Here is a 20,214-nt window from a genome sequence, read left to right on the forward strand (position 1 = left end):
ACCCATTTGATGCTCAGGGGTTACCCCTGGCTAAGCACTCAGAAATTGCCCCTGGCTTGGGGGGACCATATGGGACGTCGGGGGATCAAACCGCAGTCTGATCCTTGGCTAACGCTTGCAAGGCAGACACCTTACCTCTAGCGCCACCTCACTGGCCCCAAACTGTATTTTTAAAGGATGATTTTAATCGAATTAGGAGTTGCTATGAGCTCTCTCTCTCTCTCTCTCTCTCTCTCTCTCTCTCTCTCTCTCTCTCTCTCTCTCTCTCACACACACACACACACACACAGTAAAAATCTCACCAAAGTTCACTGCTATGGTATTGGTTATCACATATTGGTGCCAGAGTTCTTTGATGTTAGAACCTCAGGACATCAGTATACTCAGTATTGTCTCTGTGTAGTGAGCAAGAATTAGCAACACAAGATTTCTTATAACATTAGTATGAAGAGGATTTTACGAGCACTTCATCTTAATGTAAAAATTCTAACCATAACTATAAAAAAACAAAGCTTTTCTTGCAATTCTGTTAATCTTTTTTAATACTGCTTTTCTGTCTTACAAGAATTTGATTTCAATCTAGTAAAACCAATGTAGTTATGCCAACTTTTTTGGGAGGGTATTCTGGTCTTCATTTTATAAAAATACGCAAGCATGAAGAACAATAGTAAGCTATGCAAAAACAAAAGTCATCCTTTATTTAATGTCCATCATATTCTACTGCATTTTTCTAGGATAATACTCCTGTATGTGTCATAGGAAAGTTTCTTCCACTGCACTTTTCATCACTTTTCGGATAAAAGATATAGGAATCTTAGGTAGGTATCTTTTGAATTTGGAATAAAAATATTTTCAGGCAGGGCATATAAGTCAAAATAAAAGGGGTTTAACTAAAAATAAGAAAGTTATTTCTATGTGAATGACACTGGAAATGAATGGATCAGCAAAGCTAAGACAGATACAGGTATCTTTCTGTTCCTTCATATTTATTTATTTATTTATTTATTTATTTATTTATTTATTTATTTATTTATTTATTTATTTATGTCTTGGGGCCACATCCAGTGATGCTCAGGGATTACTTCTGGCTATGCACTCAGAAATCACTCCTGGCTTGGGGGACCATATGGGTTGCTGGGGGATCGAAATGCTGTCCATCTTAGGTCAGCCAGTGAGTGCAAGGCAGACACCCTACCGCTTGTGCCACTACTCCAGCCCCGTTCCTTCTTTTTTAGTATGTGAACTTCCTTTTTTAGGCAATAGATTGGAGGATGAGATAAGCAAAGAACACAGCAAAGAATTCATAGCAGCCTCTTTGCATTGTTCAAAATTAGCTTTATCCAAATCTAACTGATATCATGAAACCTGCATGTATTTCTTGGAGGGGCTGGGGCTAAAGGTCGAAACCTCACACCCAAAAAGTAAGTGCTCAACTGTTGATCTTCCATTCTAACCAAAAAGTAGTCACCAGTAATGGATACATTTGATGTCTTCTTATATGGGCAAACTTCGGGGGTACTGTCACCAAAATCAAGGTCATAAATAAAACCATCATCTCAAGAAATTTCTTTTTTATTGGTGTTTGTTTTCATTGATAAATACATGATTTTATTAACTGTAAATACTGAGTTAGGCATAGTGTTATTTCTTTTGCTGTATATGGAATCAAAAGCAAATTTTAGGAGGGCTTATCATCTATTTTGGTAGCTTCATTAGCATACTTCATCTGTAATGACAATCCCTAAAAAATAGACTTTATATCTGTCTTTTAAATTGCTAAACGGCATCTATTTTATCTGAGATTCTGCTCTTTATATCCAGGTATGCAATGTGATAAAATTGTTAAAAAGGGAAGTGCCATAATAATCATAAGAAAAATGACCTCATAAGGATAAACGGAGGATTCGTTCTTATAAGATAAAATGTACATAGTATCCAGTAATGAGAAACTCACTCAAATCAGTATTGCAGATACAAATTAAAATGAAATTCAATTTAGATTTCCTCTTGCACATCTGCAAACTGGGAAGAGGAATCATTACATTTTTCCTGAGCTGGTCAATAAATTTAATGATTAGAAAAATTAGAAAAAGTTTTTTTCTAAGCAGCTGTAAGTTAGTGATTAACTTGACCTTTGAAAACATACTTTAGGTCCTTTCTTCTCACCTTTTCACCTGTGACCTGTGCTGCATTCTTTGGGACATGGAGTAACCTGCCTTTCAAAAGAGGTCTACAGCTTCCCAGTGCAGGAGGGTCTTTAGATCTTGACCATTAACTGAGAGGGTCTCATCACCCTTCTGGAGCATCCCATCCAGAGTAATAGCCCTGTTTTCTTTGATGCTGCTGACATAGATACCGCAGTCATTGGAGATCTGTCTCACTGGATATCTTGAAGCCCAGTTTTGAAGGTCTCCGGGTCAGATTGATCTCCTTCTCTCTGACCATTGAGTCCACCCTTCTGTTCATGTTTCACAGGCTCCCACCTCAAATTTCTTTCTACTTTTTTTCTTTCAATGCAGTAAGAGAAATTAAAATATCTGCCCTTTTAACTTTTGAAACACTCAATTCCACTTTGTTAACTCCAAGTACTGTGGTTTCCAGGCATTCTCTAGAACCTAGTCAGACATCCTACTTGCAGAAAGTGACTTGTATATATCCTTTAAAAGATAGCACCATGACCAACTGCTTCAGCTCAGCCAGGTTCAATCTAAGTGGTCTATGTCTATCAAAAGTTCTATACTTGGTACCAGAAAAAATAGTACAGTGACAGTGGATAGTTGCCTTGCATGTGGCTAACCAGGGTTCAATTCCCCACACTCTAGTCTACATGCTCCTTCAAGCACTGCCATGAACGAACCCTCAACATAGAGCCCAGAGTGAGTCCTTAACTCTGCCAGGTGTGGACCCCAAATCAATAAAGTAAATAAAAGTTCTTTGATTATTAAAGAAGAGTAGGATTGATGAAATAGGGCCATAACATAATAGACAATTGAATGAATAATTTAGGATGAAAGCCAGGGGGATAAAATAAGTAATTTATTGAGAACTGACTATGGCATATTTTAAACCATGTTAGTATCTGATAATTTAGGTGACTGGAGAGTTTCAGAAACCTTTACTGACTGCCCAAGTCCAGGATATATCTCCTTTCCATCTCCACTAGGCTTTCCTCTGGGTAGTATTATAGATTTCTTCTAATTGACAACTTTTGTAGAAGTCATCCTAGAAGTACTTAGAAAATAACCTACCATTTCAGCACCTTTCATTCAAGAAGTTAGTATATTGGTCATCAACTGGAATAAGTAAATGTCAACTCTAAATTCTTGAGTTTCCATTAAGAACTAGGATGCATAGTCTCATAGCAACTCCCTTTTTTATTTTATGGAAACTTATCACCTATATTAGAAATCTGAATATACAAACATTTTTCCACAATTAAAAGTTGCCCATGATTGAGTTTCAGTCATATAATATCCAACACCAGTGCACCAGTGCACCCTCCTCAGTGCTCATTTCCGGCCACTAATGTCCTGTTTCCTCTCCCCTCTGCCCTACCCTTCCATTGCCTCCCCTCTTCCTCCTCCCATCCTTCTCTCTTTTTTTAATACTGTGCTTTGCAATACTGTTACTGAAGGGGTATCATGCATATCATTTTATCTTCTTTAGCACCTAGTTTTTGTCCAGAGTTATCATTTCCCACTATCATTATTATAGTGCTCTTTTCTCTGCCCTAAGTGCACTCCAGCTCTCTGTGGCTCAATGAAAAACTCATGACATATCTCTTACGAAAACTCTTTATTTTCTTTTCCTCTCTCATCACCATTTCCTGGTCTTTCCCCATCATATTTTTGAAAATCAATAGACAAGCACTGAAGTGCTTATCTCATAATCTGTATTTAGGGACTTCTAGCTAAGAAAAGCCCAGACAAAGTGCAAAACACAACCATAAACTCTGCCTAGTATATTAAAGTTCTTTGCGCTTGTTTGCTATAGAAAAACTGCGTTGGCCTATTACTTTTTCAAAACAATATCTGAGTCAGATCAGAGAGTGCTTCTCATCAAAGGATAAACATCATTTTAAATTAAGATGCTCTTCCAAAATTTTGAGTGTAGATAAATACTACCTTAGAGCTAAGAAGGTCATAGCCATTTCTCCTTCCTTCTTGTTGCTATGTCAATTTCCATCTTAAAAATAAGAAAACAGTAAGAAATGATATTGAAATATATGAAGTGTACAAAAATATTAGCAGTCACTTTTAAGACATTGAAAATCTTGATTTTACATTAAATTACTTGCATTCGATGAATGAGATCTAGAAAAAAAGACTGACTTCTCAGACTCGTGTTTGCAACAAGAGTGAAAGGCATAACTAATATGTGAGCTAAAAGACTCAGGTTTCAAATATCTTGACATTTTTAATTTAGGCCAAAAAATTATAGCGCAAGTATAGGATGTGGGAGCCCTGGCTAGACAGTAGTTGACCACAAATTTTATATGAGCCAGCAGTGTGATGTGGTTATTTTAATGCAATGTCCAGCATCATTCTAAGAAGACTTCTGACCAGAACATGGGTGTACTGCTCCTTGGTCAGATCAAACGGGTCCGTTGGAAGAACCAACATTTAAGGAGAGATTTTGCTGAAGTAAGAAGCTACCAGGGGATGTTCAGAATGGGAAAATGTCTGGGAGGCCCTATTATGTCAGGAATATTTAGGTGGGTCTGGGACATAGAATATAGCCCTTTAGAATGTCATTGTGTGTCTCCTGGGTCTGAACTGAAATCTGCCTCTTCTACTTCATAGTCTAATGATCTTAGAGAGGACAGTTTCCTTTACTTTAAAATTAGGACACTAATAAATTCCATTATACAATGGATTAGGCTCAAGTAGGAAATTATAAGCAAAGAACTTGATGTAATCTAGGCAAAGAGTGGCTTTATCTTTTTATTTTTTCCTTCTAAACATTTGGAGGGTTATCCTATACAGGATTAGTATTTTCAAGGTTGTCCCTCACAAGCCTATTAGGACAAATAGGTAGGAGTTACAAAGGGAAATATTTATTTAAATATTTAGGGTAGCCTGCTAATTCAATTGTCTTACAAAATAGAGATATCTAAGAAATCTGATATTTAGTAAGTAGCTGAAAATTTTCTCACCATGGCTTATTCTCAGTGAAATGTCAATAAAAAGAATACTAAGAGAGTACCTCATCCTAGTGAAAATGGCTTATGTAGTAAAAATGGGTCAAAGCAGAACTATTGCAGAAATGTGGAGGTAAAAGAATACTCATTAAGTATGAATAAGAATATAAATGGGCTCAAGCTGCATGAAAAATAGATGAGAGATTTCTCAAAAAATAAACAAAACTAAACAAAAAAAACAGTGTCCTACCATATAAGCCAGCCATTCCACTGTTATGTGTCTACCTTATTTCAAAATAATTTGAAAATATAAATTTACATGCTTTGTTGTGCTATTTATAATAGGCAAGCTCTGTTATAACCCAGCCTAAAAAGAGATGAGTAGATAAAGAAGTTCTGGTCTGAACATTACTCAGCTATAAAAAGGAGGAAATTTTGTAGTTTGATGCAATATGGATGGAATTAAAGAGTTATGGTAAACAAAATAAGCGAGAAAGAGAAAGGTCAACACCATATGATTTTATTCATGCATTGTACACAGAAACGAATCCAGAAAACCAACACTGTCCTAATGAAATCAAATGAAACGTTTTCATTGGCTTGAATTAATATTATGGGGGTGGGTGGGACTTGGACAAGAAGGGTCTAATGGATGGACAGTGGTGGAGTAGAAATATTGGCTCTTGGGTGGTGGGTATTGTTTGGTAACATTGTATATTCTTTTTTCTTATTAATATCTTTATTTAAACACCTTGATTACAAATATGATTGCAGTTGGGTTACAGTCATGTAAAGAACACCTACCTTCACCAGTGCAACGTTCCCATCACCAATGTTCTAAATCTCCTTCCTCCCCACCTCACTCCCACCTGTACTCTAGACAGCCTTTCTACTTACCTCATTCATTCACTTTAACATTGTATATTCTTAAAGCAAAAACATTTGTACTCTCAAAAACTAGAGTTACCTCGATTAGAAAAAAAAGATGCAAAAAGTTTATATATCTAATTGTAACTTAAGTTTTAGTAAGTTGTAGATTAATAAGGTACATCCAGAGAAAAAATATATAGCCTCTTTCCAGAATTCTGGATTAATATAGCAACTTGTGGTTAGCAGATAACTCAAACACTAATGTTTAAAGCAGAAGTTTTATTGTTTTTATTATTTTTGTTGTGGCTTTGTTTATTTTTTGATTTTGTGACAGACCAATAGTGTTCAGGGTTTATTCCTGGCTTTGATTGGACTTCGTTTACCATTCAAGCTTTGCCTTTCTCAGTTCAACCCTTCATTATTCAGTCCCATGACCTCTCCACTTCAATGTTTGAGGCCAACTTGAGTCACAACTTGAGTCCCAGGAATCACTTCGGGAGAGGGGGGTCTGAAAGGGGATAACACAAGTTGCCAGAGATTCAACCCAGGTAGTCTGCATGCAAAGCACATGCCCTGTGTGCTGTACTATGTCTCTGACTACCTAAAACAGATCCTGAGTTACCTACATTGCCTTGTAAACCTGATAATAATTTCCAGTTTTTTATTTATCGGTGGGTTACCTTCAGATGAAATATCTTTGATTTGTGATTGATCCTTTCTTTTATGTTCTTTTTAATTTACATAGTGAATCTTGTAGGCCTTTTCATTTTTTTAAAATCTTATTTGAGGCACCTCGATTTATGATACTGTTATTGCTACGGTATTGTTTCAACCTGGACCAGTGATTCAACCCTGGACCCTGCACTAGAGTGAATTTTCACATTGCCCCCACCATGATATCAGTATTTCCCCCACATATAAAAGCTCTCCATCCAACTATGGTGGCAAACTCAGTTGTGCAGACCTCTTAATCTGAATCTCAAAATATACTCAGAATCATCCCACCAATCTCCAGGATGTCCTCCTACAACACTGTTATCCCAGAGATGCCTGAAAATTAATGTTTTCCAACTTCTATCCCTATCACTTTGGAGTCTATTCTCTACACTTGTTATACTTTATTTATTTTTGTTTTGTTTTGTTTTGGGGGCCACATCCGGTGATGTGGCTATGTACTCAGAAATCACTCCTGGCTGGGGGACCATATGGGATGCCAAGGATCGAACCCAGGTCTGTCTTGGGTCAGCCCTGTGCAAGGCAAATGCCCTACCGCTGTGCTATTGTTCTAGTCCCTAAGTTATACTTTCAACTCTTATTTTAAAGTGTTTAATAGCTGATTACCTTTAAAATTTCAGCCCCCTCCTTTTTTTTGCTCTCCCTACACTTAATTTTGTTTAGGGACTACTGGGGAAACATGCAGTGTTAAGAATCCAGTCTGGGTATCCTATGTGCAAATCACTTGTTCCAGTTTGTTGATCTCCCTATAAGCTAGAAAATTCACTTATCCCATATAGAAAAGCCCACTCCTGATTGGCCTTTGCTCACCATTCAAGCTTTGCCTTTCTCAGTTCAACCCTTTATTATCCAATCCCAGGAGTACCACCCTCCCCTTCAATTTTTGAGGCCAACTTGAGTCCCAATTTAGACTCCTCATCAAACCATATTTTCTTTCTGCTTGGAACACTCTTCCCTTCCTCCAATTCCTAATGTAAATGATATTCCTAATTATCTATTTATTTTGGCAGTTCTTTTGTGATTCTCATGTTGCTCTATTTTAATGCTTTAATTGTGTTTGCCATTCTCTAAACATTTCTCTGTTCTTTACTTCTCACCTATAGAGGCTTTTTGAAAAATTTTGATATTAAAATAAATGAATGATAGAATCTTATACTCTTTTACACAAAAGGCCTCAGAAAATACAGCCTGCTTGTTCTTTTTTCTTTTGTCCCTTTCATCTTAAATATTTTTATTATAACACCTTGATTTGCAAAGCTGTTCATAATATAGTTGTTTCAAACAGTAACTGTTCAAACAACAATACCACTACCATGACTTTACTAGTATCCTCAGTTTCCCATTTTCCACCTTTTTCTGCCCCCTTGCAGGTACAGCCAACTTTGCTTCATATATTGGTTGTAATAAAACGAAGGCAAATAGAATTAACTTACATCAATGAAGGTCAATTTGAAATAATTGTTATATATCCCCATGTTGTTGTTAAAGTCATTGTCTGAAGATTTACTGAGCTGTGGTCCTGGTTTTTTATATTGATCATATACAATAAGCTAAATAGCTACAGATGTTATGAAATTAATATTTATGCCCCAAACTAGAAGGTCAACTAGATGACTACAATGATTCATCCTATTCTTCAGAGTCTATGAATATTTTTTGTTTTCAACACTTCTAGAAATGGTCTTACAAGTAAATAAATCATTAATTTGTTTTGAATATTAATAAAAGGAAGACATGACCAGAAAGATGCCAAAGGGGTAAAGACACTTGCCTTGCAAATGTTTATATCTTGGCTTTGTGTATTGTCACCTTAGCATCACCAGGAGTGATCTCTGAGCTCTGAGCTAGGAGAAAGCCTTGAGAAACACTGGATGTGGTTTTTGCCCCCCTCAAAAATGTATAAAAATAATTTTATAGTGACTTAAAAGAGAAACAAAAGGAGAAATTATGGAAAGAAAGAACAGTGCCTCCAGGAGACTAATAAATTCGACACTGAATGTACTGACATCTGCCAATGCAGTTAATTGGTTGACTGTATTGGGTTTACTTAATTGACAGACCTGAGATAAATAGTACACAAACTCATAAGCACTGATAATTAGGTATCTTCTTCCCTGCACACACTTCTCCACTGCTATTGCCTTACTGCATCTGTCTCAGATGTTGGAATTTGTGCTTTTCTATAAAAATTTGAAAAAGCAGAGATTAATTTTCCATCATAGGCTTCATCTGGTCCTTGTTTCAACTGTATAAATATTATTTGCTTGTCATGGGTTTCTGACCCTTACTGGTGGAGACCAAATCGATTACCCATAAGCCGCTCAATTTGCAATCATTTAAAATTCCAGACTTTTACTGGCATAGAAAAAAAGAACAATAGAAACATCCTAGCACTCTCTTTTGGTTTCCATTTTTCCTATCATTTTCTTTTTCTTTTCCCTTTTTATTCTCACTCTTTATTTTTTTGCTTTCTGCCTGTCCAAGAGCTTTTTTGGAAACTCAGATCCTCCGTCACTATCTAGATCATATTTTGCCATTAAATGAATATTCCAGGTCCTTCCATGATTCTTTCTAAATCCCTACATGAGAAGATCCGTGTCTATTCTGTACAGGTGTTCCAATGGCAAAGGAGGGATTCAGGAGACAAGCAGAATTTCCTCTCACAAGAGCTGAATGTGGTTTATCTACCAAGTGGTAACAACTCTCACTCTCAACCAACCCAGCACAGCTCTGAGGGCAACCTGATCTGTCTTTAATCGACTCTGACCACAGAGCAAATGTTTTAAATAAAATCGCTGCTTGTGTGAGTCACTACTCTTCTGGCTTTTATACGACATACCGAGGAGTGATGGTTTACTTTGCCTGAGTAACAAAATTAATATAAGAGAAACATTTTTGTTATGTGGTATCTTAAAAAAAATAAAAAGAAAAGAAAGAAGAGACATATGGGTCTGCGCAGTGAAACTTGGATGAAAAAGTTCCACTTGACACACGAAAATAATGAAAAAAATGTAGTAAATTTTCTTGGCAGAGATGAGTGAAAAAAAATTAACAGGAAGAAGTAGAAAAAGAACACTTTCACTAAACAGCTGCAGGGGATTCTAATAATGCCACTTATGTAAGGTCATAATCTTAAGGAAGCTTTCTTTATGTTTATGTTACCATTTTAAACGAGATGTTTTCTATTTACAAACTTTTCAATGGATGATCTGCTTGTGAATTTAGTGGAGTTTGTATATTATAGCTAAAAAAAAAGTGTGGATGTTTTTATGTCTCTGCTTAGAGAACTAGCTTAGTTGAAAACAGGCAGTAAGAGCTGCCTTCTTCTAACCTAGATAGAAAGATGTTCAGGACCTATGAATATCCCAACCTCCTCACATTCAAAGAAGACGCTACCTATCAAAACATAAAACATCCTGACGTAGCTAAACAAATATTTCAAAAAAATAAAATAAAAAAAGAATAGCTCAGGATGGACTGGTAGTCCCAGGAAAGGACCAAGAGACCAGAAAAGCTTAATATTCAAGAGAAGGAAAAATGAAGAGTGTACACCTCTCTTTAGTCATGGTTGATAGTTCTGCTGGTTATAGTCAGAGTTATTGTAGACAAACTACATTTCCTTCTGATGACTCATCGCCATATCTAATGGTTCTAATGGTTGCCTTCCTTAAGTCTTAAGGACCAGGATATTTTTATTTTACAAAGTTACTTTATATCTCACAAATGAGTGGAAACATAGTGGGAAAATAATATCCAAAGACAAAAAAACCCAAAGATATTAGGACTTGTCTTTGATAGAAAGCATGCCATAATGGAGGTGGGGATGATGGCATTTGGATCAGATAAGGGATCACAATGACAATGATAACAGGAGGTAATTACTCTGAACAAGAACTAGGTACTGAAAGAAGGTTGCCTTTCGCTAATAATATTGCAAACCACAGTGCCTAAAATCAAAGTCTGCATAGAAAAACACTGGAGTACAGAAGGGAAACTGGGGGCATGAATCAAGGGAAGTGGATACTACTAGTTAGGAGATGAGTTCTAGAACACTGTGTGTTTGAAGCTCAATTATGGACAACTTTGTAACTTTGAAATTATTAAAAATTTTAATTTAAAAAGATCATAAATAAGGTAGAAAAGATGGTTAGCAAATAAAATGTCTAGTATATAAAAGTGTTGGAACCACCAAAGTAAGAATAAATGATACTTGAATAGAAATTCTTAGGAGATAAAAAGGAATCTTAAAAGAGAGGATCAAGATTTTATAATGGAGAAAGACAGTATTTGAAATAAAACAAACCTAATATAAGAATAGCTGTGCAAAAACATGTCAGAGAATTAAAAGTTAAAGAGTAAGCATCAATTGGGGTCGGAGCAATAGGACAGCAAGTATGACATTTGTCATACATGGCTGACTAGGGTTTAGGAGTGATTTCTGAGCATAAAGCCAGGAGTAAACCCTGAGTGCCACAAACAAAAGAAAGAGTAATCAAATATAAACATAAAGACTAGAACAAAATGCCACTTGGAAAGAACAAAAGAATATCTTGAGCCTATGGAATAACATCAAATGTTCCAGTTTATTGTTGAAGTTTAAGTGTGATGGGAAATAATAAATGATAGAAAAAATTAAGGAAATATAACAGTGCATGAGTACAAAAGTTAGTAAATTAAAGAAATTCAGCAAACTACTCAGGAGAAACTGAAAGAGAATTGTGCCCAGATAATAACAATCAAAACATTAAAAAACAAAGACAAAAATCATCTTAATGGGGATTAACAAAACAAGACATATGCAAACTATGATATCAGTGGCCAAAGAATTCTTATTAGAAGTTATTGCAGGGAGGGAAATGGAAGAGATCAGTGATAGTGACCAGAAGGGTACACTGGTAAAAGATGGTATACATTGTATGACTTAAACCTAAAAATGAATAAATTTGTGACCAAAGTGCTTAAATAAAGCAATTAAAATTTAAAACCAAACAAATAAACTAGAGAGCATTTCCTTTTGGGCTTACTCAAGGAAGAACCAAACTGATTTGTTCAACTTGAGGTGGATTAAACCCTGTACTTAGGGTATTTTTGGGGTTGCTTGTAATCAAAGAAATCTTATGTAAAATTAAAAAATGTGTTTCCTAAAAAAATTATTGCAATGAGAAATCTGTTTCATACTTAGATAAAAGAGTGTTTTCGGCTGCTTTTATGTAAAACATTCAATAATTGTCAGTTAGTTTGGTGGTAGTGTTCATTAGCCCTATAATTTTGCTGGAATTTTGCCTGTGTTTCTACTGTAAAAGACCTTAGTAAATTTTTCTTTCTATTTGCTTTCACCCATGTTTTTATATTTAAAATGATCATGTGCACAGTTTGATGATTGGGACTTTTTATTGAGCTATGATAACTGCATGGCAGACAACATGGTATAATGAGTTTGTATTTTCATTTATTAGGAAATGATCGATATGACAAGTCTTTTTAGCATCCATTACTATTCAGAGTAATAGTTCTACTTGTGATGAAAACTTTTAAGATGAGTTCCCTCGGTGACTTTAAATGTGCAATCTAGTATTGCAGAGAGCACCATCTTCTATCACGTCACACCCAGATCATATATTTTTTTTGTATTAGGAAGCTGGTACCTTTAGATTCCTTATACTTTTCTTGTTCCTATATTCATTCATACCCCCCTGCCCTGCCTCTACAATGAACAATCTGTTATCTATCAACTTGGTTCTGTCCTTTTGATTCTACAAATAGGTGAGATCATAGTTTTATATTTTTATCTTCCCTCTTCCCTTCTTTGTTGCTGTGATGAGGGTTTTACAGATAAACACCCAATGCATTGGGGTCAGAAGTAAATTGCATTGCCAAGGTTCACAGATAGCAGAGCTTCTACATTCAAAAAGCAGAACTGTCCAACTTGTACATATAGGACACCAGGGATTTGGACTTGTAACCAGGCTCTTCCTAGATAGGTGCTGTCATATCTACATCACTGATGTAGTAAACCTTAAATCAGATTTAAAGTCAAACATTTAAGCCCAAGAAATAAGTCCAATATGATTGTCAAGATATTTAACCTATTACTAAGGATAAAGACTTGTAGATTGTTAAGAAGCTGCAAGTTCCTACAGAACTGTACTTTGTGTGTGTGTGTGAAAATAGAAATGTGTACACAGTTTTGTTGGTAAATGTGATTTTTCATTTGCTTGTTTGTTTTGGTTTTTGGGCCACACCCGTGACACTCAGGGGTTACTCCTGGTTATGCACTCAGAATGAGACGTCGGGGATCGAACCGTCCGTCCTGGGCAGCTACATGCAAGGCAAACGCCATACTGCTGTGCTATTGCTCTGCCCCCCAGGCAAATGTGATTTTTCATTGTTCAAGTTAATGTGAATGTTTCTATATTGGGGAGGTTTAGAAATCTGTATAGTTGGTTTTTTTATTTAGTTTTTGCTTGTTTTGTTTTATAGACACACCTAGTGGTACTTAAGATTTACTCTTGCCTATATACACGTAGGAATCACTCCTGGAGGATTTTTCTGGACCATATGGGATTCTGGAATTGAACCCAGGTCAGTCTCCCTGCTGTAATTTTGCTTTGTTTCCATCTGATCTTGGGAAGACAGGCTATTTTATAAAAGCTACATCCCTGTAGCTATTTTTCATTCTTCACAAACTCTGTGGTTCCACCTTCATCCGAATATTTTGGAATATTTTCACTGCTGAAATATTGGTGAAGAGTTGTTAATTTTGTCTTCATGGAAAATGGACTGAATTTAGAATTTCTTATAATTTTATCTTGAAGTCAATTCCTTCTAGTGATAAGCTTTGTCTTCAAGCATTCTGCAAAGGTCCCTATAAGGGCTAAACAGAGTTGAATGAAAAAGTATTTTATCTCTAAGGATACAGAAGAGAGAAAGCAGTACCACTGGAAGAGTTATTAGATGTTGGGAAATTTTTCAAGGCATTGAACAATGACAAAGTAGCAGGTTTTTACCTTTAAAAATATTTTGAGAAAATAATGCTGAGTCACAATACCCATGACTGACCCTGAGAAGGAAATTATTTGAACTGTAACTGGGAACCATGTAAATATTGGGATCACCAATGACTGAGATCAATCAAATGTGGAACTCCTTAAAATGGTCTAAACACTATCCTTTTTTTTCTGGAAAAATAAAAAGAAGACAGGCTTCAGGTAGGAGTAATGAGAGGAAGAATATTTCTTTTTTTTTCTTTTTCTGTTTTGTTTTATTTTATGCACACACAAATAGATACTCCTGGGCTATGCCTGGCTGTATGCCCAGAGGTAATTCCTGACAGTGTTATAGGAACAATATGCAGTGGTGAGAATCAGACTGGAGTCCATTGGATGAAAGACAAGTGTCTTAACCCTTTTACTTTCCAGTTAGAAAGGATATATGGAGGTTTTGTTTTATTTTGAAAATTTTATTTAAATCATTGTGATGTACAAAGTTATTCATAGTTGGGTTTTAGATATATAGTGTTTCAGTGTCAGCCTTCCTCCCTCAATATTTAAGTCCACCCCATTTTACTTCCACCTGCTCCAGTCTGTCATCATATCAAATGATTTATTTATTTGTTTGTTTTTTAAAATTTGATTTCATTGTTGTTCACTCTGTGACAAAATTTAGTTGGACATTTAGTTCTGTCTTTTCTTACCTTCACAGATGAACATTGAGGCACTTTGGCCCCTGTACCCCATTATTTCATATTTGTCTTGTTTGTCCTCCAATCAATTTCTTTCCTTTTCCTCACACTATACTAAGACCAAAAGACTTCTCTATAACCTCCTTTTATACTACTACATTTCTTCAAGCAGTTATTCTAGAAGTGGTATCATCCTATGTTTATTCTTCTTCCTCTGACTTACTTCATTTAACATATTGTATATACCCGAGTATAAGCTGAATTTTCCCACATAAAATTTGTATGGAAAAACCTGAACTCGGCTTATTCTCGGGTCATACAGGTTATTTGATTTGGTGCGTTTGATTTGGAGACTAAAGTCTTCAATCATTGTAGTCTCCAGTCATCATCTGCCATCCGCTTGGGAGAGGGGGGTTTGTGTGTGCTTCAGCTCAGTCCACAAGTCACGGCTGAGCTGAGGGCGTAGGCGGTTGAACTGAACTGTATGCCACTGAATGATTGAACTCATACTATTCAAAGGCACATTTAATTAAGTGAAAAACCCAGTGAAGGCAGTAAAGTAGTGTAAATAAAAGTTTATAAATCCTGAATCCTCATAACCAGAGGTTTTGGAGTATAAGGAGTTAGGATTTTTAACCATTTTTATTACAATGCTTTGCTGTCTTTAAATGGTTTATTCACTTTATTAAAGTTGCCATTGAATACCATGGGTTAATGCGGTATGTTAATGATATACAGTATATCAAACAATCATGTATTGTAAATGTAGCCATGTATTTATTTATTTACTGATTCCTTAATTATTGTACTTATTTTATGTATATATTTTTACTTTGGAAATTTACCAGTGCTGCTGTATAAGTGACCTCAGCTTATACTCGAGTCACTAAGTTTTACCAGTTTTTAGGGTAAAATTAAGGTGGTTGGCTTATACTTGGGTTGGCTTATTCTCGAGTATATATGGTAATATCTTAATTCTATCCATGTTGCAATGAAGTGCATGATTTCATCATTCCTTGCAGCTTTGTAGTGTTCCATTGTATATATGATCCACGTCTTCCTGATCTACTTATCTATTGTAGGACTTCTGGTTTGATTCCAACTCTAACCTATTATACTGAGTGCTGTAATGAATAACAGTGTGAATATGCCTTTTTTTGGATGATGGTTTTTATGTCTTGGAGATAGAGACCGGAAAGTGAGATTGCTGAGTGACAGGGCATCTCATTTCTGAGTTTACCAAGTAGTCTCTCTACTGCTTTGCATAGGGATTAGACTAGATAGCATTCCCACCAGCAGTGGATATGGAATTTCTTAATCCTCCTGAACACCCAAAAAGGTAGAATAACATTCTTATACTATTAAGAAATCTGGGTGAATTAGAAGCTGAGAAAAACTGTTGTGTACATATAAATCTTTGGATACCAGGAGAGTAATTAAGGCAGTACTTTTTTAGTACAAACATTTTATTGCCAATTTCTTTATTGTTTATGTATGCAAGGGATAGAGCACATTCTTTGTAGGGTGGAGGGGATATTGGGTTCAATTCTTGACTGTTTTCTGAGCTCTGCCAGGTATGCTTCCTAAGGAAAAACCAATTTATTGATATAGAAAGTTCGACTTGACAGTTTTTCTTTTACTTTTTTCAAAAAAAATAGCTCCTACTACAAATTTCAGTTATCATTTCATCTTTCAAGGATAGGTAGGATTAGCTTCGTGCAGTTTTTTTTTTTTCAAAGCACTTCTTGTGACAATTTAAAAACTTTTATTTTTCTTCTGCAGAAGTAAAGTGCTTGCTTTCGTGTCCTGGGCTGCAAAAATTCAATGAGTTTTTATCTCAGCAGAATATTAACTTTTTCAAAGAAATTATAAATGAAAATTATGCACCATGAAAGGGAATACAAAAGCTGAGAGAATTTAATGAGAAAGGAGTAGATATTCAAGTTTCCTATTACCTAGTAATTTAAAGAAAGTATGACTTTAAAATCTTGAGTTTTGTAACTGGTCTTCTAGAATAAAGTTTCCCAATTTGAAATAAGGGATGGCAGGTTCTCAGCCTTCTGACAAGGAATGTCACATTTACATTTCTTAAGGGGATAGAAGTACTTTTATAACTTTATTCTCAGTTGTTATATGAGAAAGTTGTTCAGGGTAAAAACTTTTCATTCTGTTCTATCTTTTCAGTTCTTGGGCAGAAATAAAACCAAGAAGCCTGAAATGAGAAATTGCATATTTGGAGAAACACAGAGCCTAGCCGAATGTACTAGTCGACTTCACAGGTCTTCATTTGACTTGGTTCCTTTTATTTGGTTCCAATAAAGTGGTCTTCACAGACTGAGGCATACTGGGGAAATCCCCATGGAGGTAGTCTGACAGATCTAAGATAAATAAGAGCACGAATTTGTCAATGCCACTGCAAGAAAAAATGTTGCTGGTGAGTAAGACTTTGGGCTCGCGTGGAGAGACCTCCAAGTTGGCCCCGTGACATGCTATGCGGAGTGGAAGATAAGATATAACCAGAAGGTGCTGATTCAACTGCGTTGGAATTTTTTTAGAATAAATTTTGTGTTAGAGGAAAAACAAACAGGAAAATGAACAAACAGTGAGACGAGAAATTAGAACAAAATTTTCCCTTCATACACAAAATCAAAGGAAAATGAGTCAAAAAAAAATGAACATCCTCACTGTGGAACTCACGGAATTGGTTTCCCACAGCAGACCCCAAATTCACTGGAACACTCAACTTTCCTTTCCAGGTCACCTTGGTTGACCCTGTCTACTCAGAAGATGTTCTGAAATTTTCCTTCTTGCAGTGAAAGGTTAAATGTAAAAAAAATAAAGTAAAATAAAATAAATAAAGGTGGAAGTTGCTGTTAAATATAAGAAAAGAAAAACCTTCCCTCTGAGAACAGTTTCAATATAAAAAAACAAAACAAAACAAAACAAAACACTGTGACAGCATTATTTTTAAATGCATGGGGTTGACCTTGTTTATTTTCAGCTAGATTGGCACACATCTAGCTGGAAAAAAATTAGACAGTTACATAATTGAACACCCATGAAAGCATTTATATTTCTTATGATTTGTGATAAAAAAAAACCCACATAGTTAATTTACTAGAAAAGGAATGTAATGGTTCAGTGACTTTTTACTGTAGTGATGAGATTTTTTTCTTTTTGTAGGAGGAGACCCAGGAGGATTGGGGATTTTAGGGGCTACCTCTATCAGTATTTAATGAAGCAGTTCTGTTCTGAGGATTGCTCCAGTCTAACAACGCTGTTCATGCCTGGTGGTGCTGTAAGGCTTCTAGGATATCAGATATGGTACCGGGGACCTTATGTTGCCAGTGATAGAACCTGTGTCTCATATTTGCAATGCATGTATTCCAGACCATTGGGAAATCTCACTGACCCTTAAATGCCTTTATAAATCTTGTTAGTTTTGTGTGTGTGTGTGTGTGTGTGTGTCTGTGTGTGTCTGTGTCTGTGTCTGTGTGTCTGTGTCTGTGTGTGTGTGTCACACGATAGCAGAGCTCAGGGGTTCCTCCTAGCTTTGAACTCAGCAATTACTCCTGGAAGGCTCTGGGGACCATATAGGATGCTGGGGATCAATCTTAGTAAGGCAAATGCCTTACTGGCTGTGCTATCTCTCCAGCTTACCTTCATAATATTTTTAAAATATAAATAACTGCTAAAGTAAAATTTCACAGAGGTGGTTATATGATTTACTTTCTGATTTCCATACACATATCTCTGAGATATACTTTACTATCCTCGACTCCACATCCCATATCTTCAATAATACATGCAAATTCAGCTCCATGTTATATGAGATAATGCCTTTTGTGTATATGTCTGGGGGGATCCATCTCCCCAAATTCATGGTGTCCTCAGTACTTTTTGTGATATATAAGAGTATTTCCCAAACAAGAGCTTTCATAAGAATAGAGTAGCTTGTGACATGTCATTTCGTGCATACACAAATATATGTTCATAGATATGTATACTATATATAGATAAAATGAAAAGTAACTGTGTTCTAATCCATAAAGTCACAAAATAATCTTTGTATGTAACTTATATTAGCTACCTGAGTACATTATATTCATTAGGCATTTCTATATTTTTGTTTATTTGTTTTTGGGCCATACCCGGTGATGCTCAGAGGTTACTTCTAGCTATGTGCTCAGAAATTGCTTCTGTCTTGGGGGACCATTTGGGACGCCAGGGTATTGAACCCCAGTCCAACCTAGGTTAGCACGTACAAGGCAAACGCCTTACTGTCTGCTCCACTGCTCCAGCCCCAGGTGTTTTTATATTTTATATTTACATCTTTGTTCGATTTGGGGGGCTATGCCCAACAGTGTTCAGGGGGCTCTTACTCCTGATTCTATGTTCAGGGTTCATTCCTGATGGGCCTCTAAGGATCCCACAGGATGCTGGGAATCAGACCTAGGCTGGCCAGTGCAAGACCTTACTTGCTGTACTTTCTCTCTGGTCCTTAAATTTTAATCATAGTTCATTATAAATCCATTCAAAGAAAACAAACCTGTATTGTGATCATCTTATCCCTCAGCTTTAAAGATTAATTTATGGCCAATAAATTAATTAATACCAATAAATCCTCTACTCCCATTTTACCACTTTATTTTTAAAGAAATATGAGAATTTATTAAAACCTCATTTATTTATATTTTTGTTTGTAAATGTGAAAAAACTCAAAAGATTATAAAACAAAATTCCTTTATTGCATGGAAAAATTACATCATAGAGTGTATTATAGGATCTAGTGTTACTCTTTCTACTCATCTCAAAAAGGTTATACGTTATGTTTATATAATTTTTTTTTTTTTAGAAATTGCTTGTTTGAACTGCATGAAGAAATGCAGTGGTTTAAGTACAAAGTGTCTAAATCATCCTTGGCCCCAGAGTATAACAAGGAGAAGGAAAGAGTGGAAGAAAAAAAAAACAAATATGAAAGGATGGGGCCTGGAACCAAGTAGTCTCAGGTACATTGGTGGTGTTAAAAAAGGACAGAACTAAATATCCAAGCCCAAAGGCAACAAAATTGGTATCAAGAGACCCAAACTTCAACAATCTAAACTTAAAATGGACCTGTTATACTGGTAGTCTGGGGACAGTGGGGATGGTATGGGATACTCTTGGGGAACATTGGTGAAGAGAGGTTGACACTAGTGGTGGGATTGACCCTGATTCATTGTATATTTGAAAGCCAACTATGAAGCACTTTGTAAATCACAATGGTTTCAATTAAAAAAAAAGAAATTGCTTATTTGAATTGGAATTTCAGTAAATTTCACAGCACAAATAGCTTTAGGTAGATCTTTGGTTTCTATGCTCCACCTTTATTTCTGTTTTTCAATTTATTCATTAAAGAGGTTGGGCCTTCTAAATTTCACTGATTGGATTCCAGGTGATTCTGTACTTTAAGTGATCTATAAATTGATGGCTGTGTTTGGAGACCTGCTGGATGAATGTGACAATTATGTGAAGGGCTAAGGATGAGCAAGGTGGTTTAATGTCATGCAGTAGGAGTCTTGTTTTGTGTGTGTGTGTGTTTTCTGTTTGTAAATGCAGCTGTGAGCAGCTTAGATCTATTAATTAGTTTCAAAAGTGGTGATACTATAGTTTTATTAACTTTTATTTTCATGTATAAACTATGAACTTTTATTTTTGGTTTTGGGCCACACCTGGTGACACTCAGGGGTTACTCCTGGCTATGTACTCAGAAATTGTTCCTGGCTTGGGGGACCATATGGGACACTGG

The 20,214-nt window shown here is 35.9% G+C and overlaps 1 long non-coding RNA gene across 1 annotated transcript in view; it reads left to right on the plus strand.

Moving 5' to 3' along the window:
• The first annotated feature begins 215 nt into the window (after window positions 1–215).
• The window catches only part of LOC126008255 (uncharacterized), a 505,884-nt gene continuing 485,885 nt past the window's right edge, over window positions 216–20,214 (plus strand). Inside the window, exon 1 of the long non-coding RNA XR_007495599.1 lies at window positions 216–289. This is a non-coding gene — a long non-coding RNA (uncharacterized LOC126008255). The remainder of the gene's footprint in view (window positions 290–20,214) is intronic.

The sequence above is a fragment of the Suncus etruscus genome, chromosome 1 (assembly GCF_024139225.1).
Source record: "Suncus etruscus isolate mSunEtr1 chromosome 1, mSunEtr1.pri.cur, whole genome shotgun sequence".
NCBI classification, from domain to species: Eukaryota; Metazoa; Chordata; class Mammalia; order Eulipotyphla; family Soricidae; genus Suncus; species Suncus etruscus.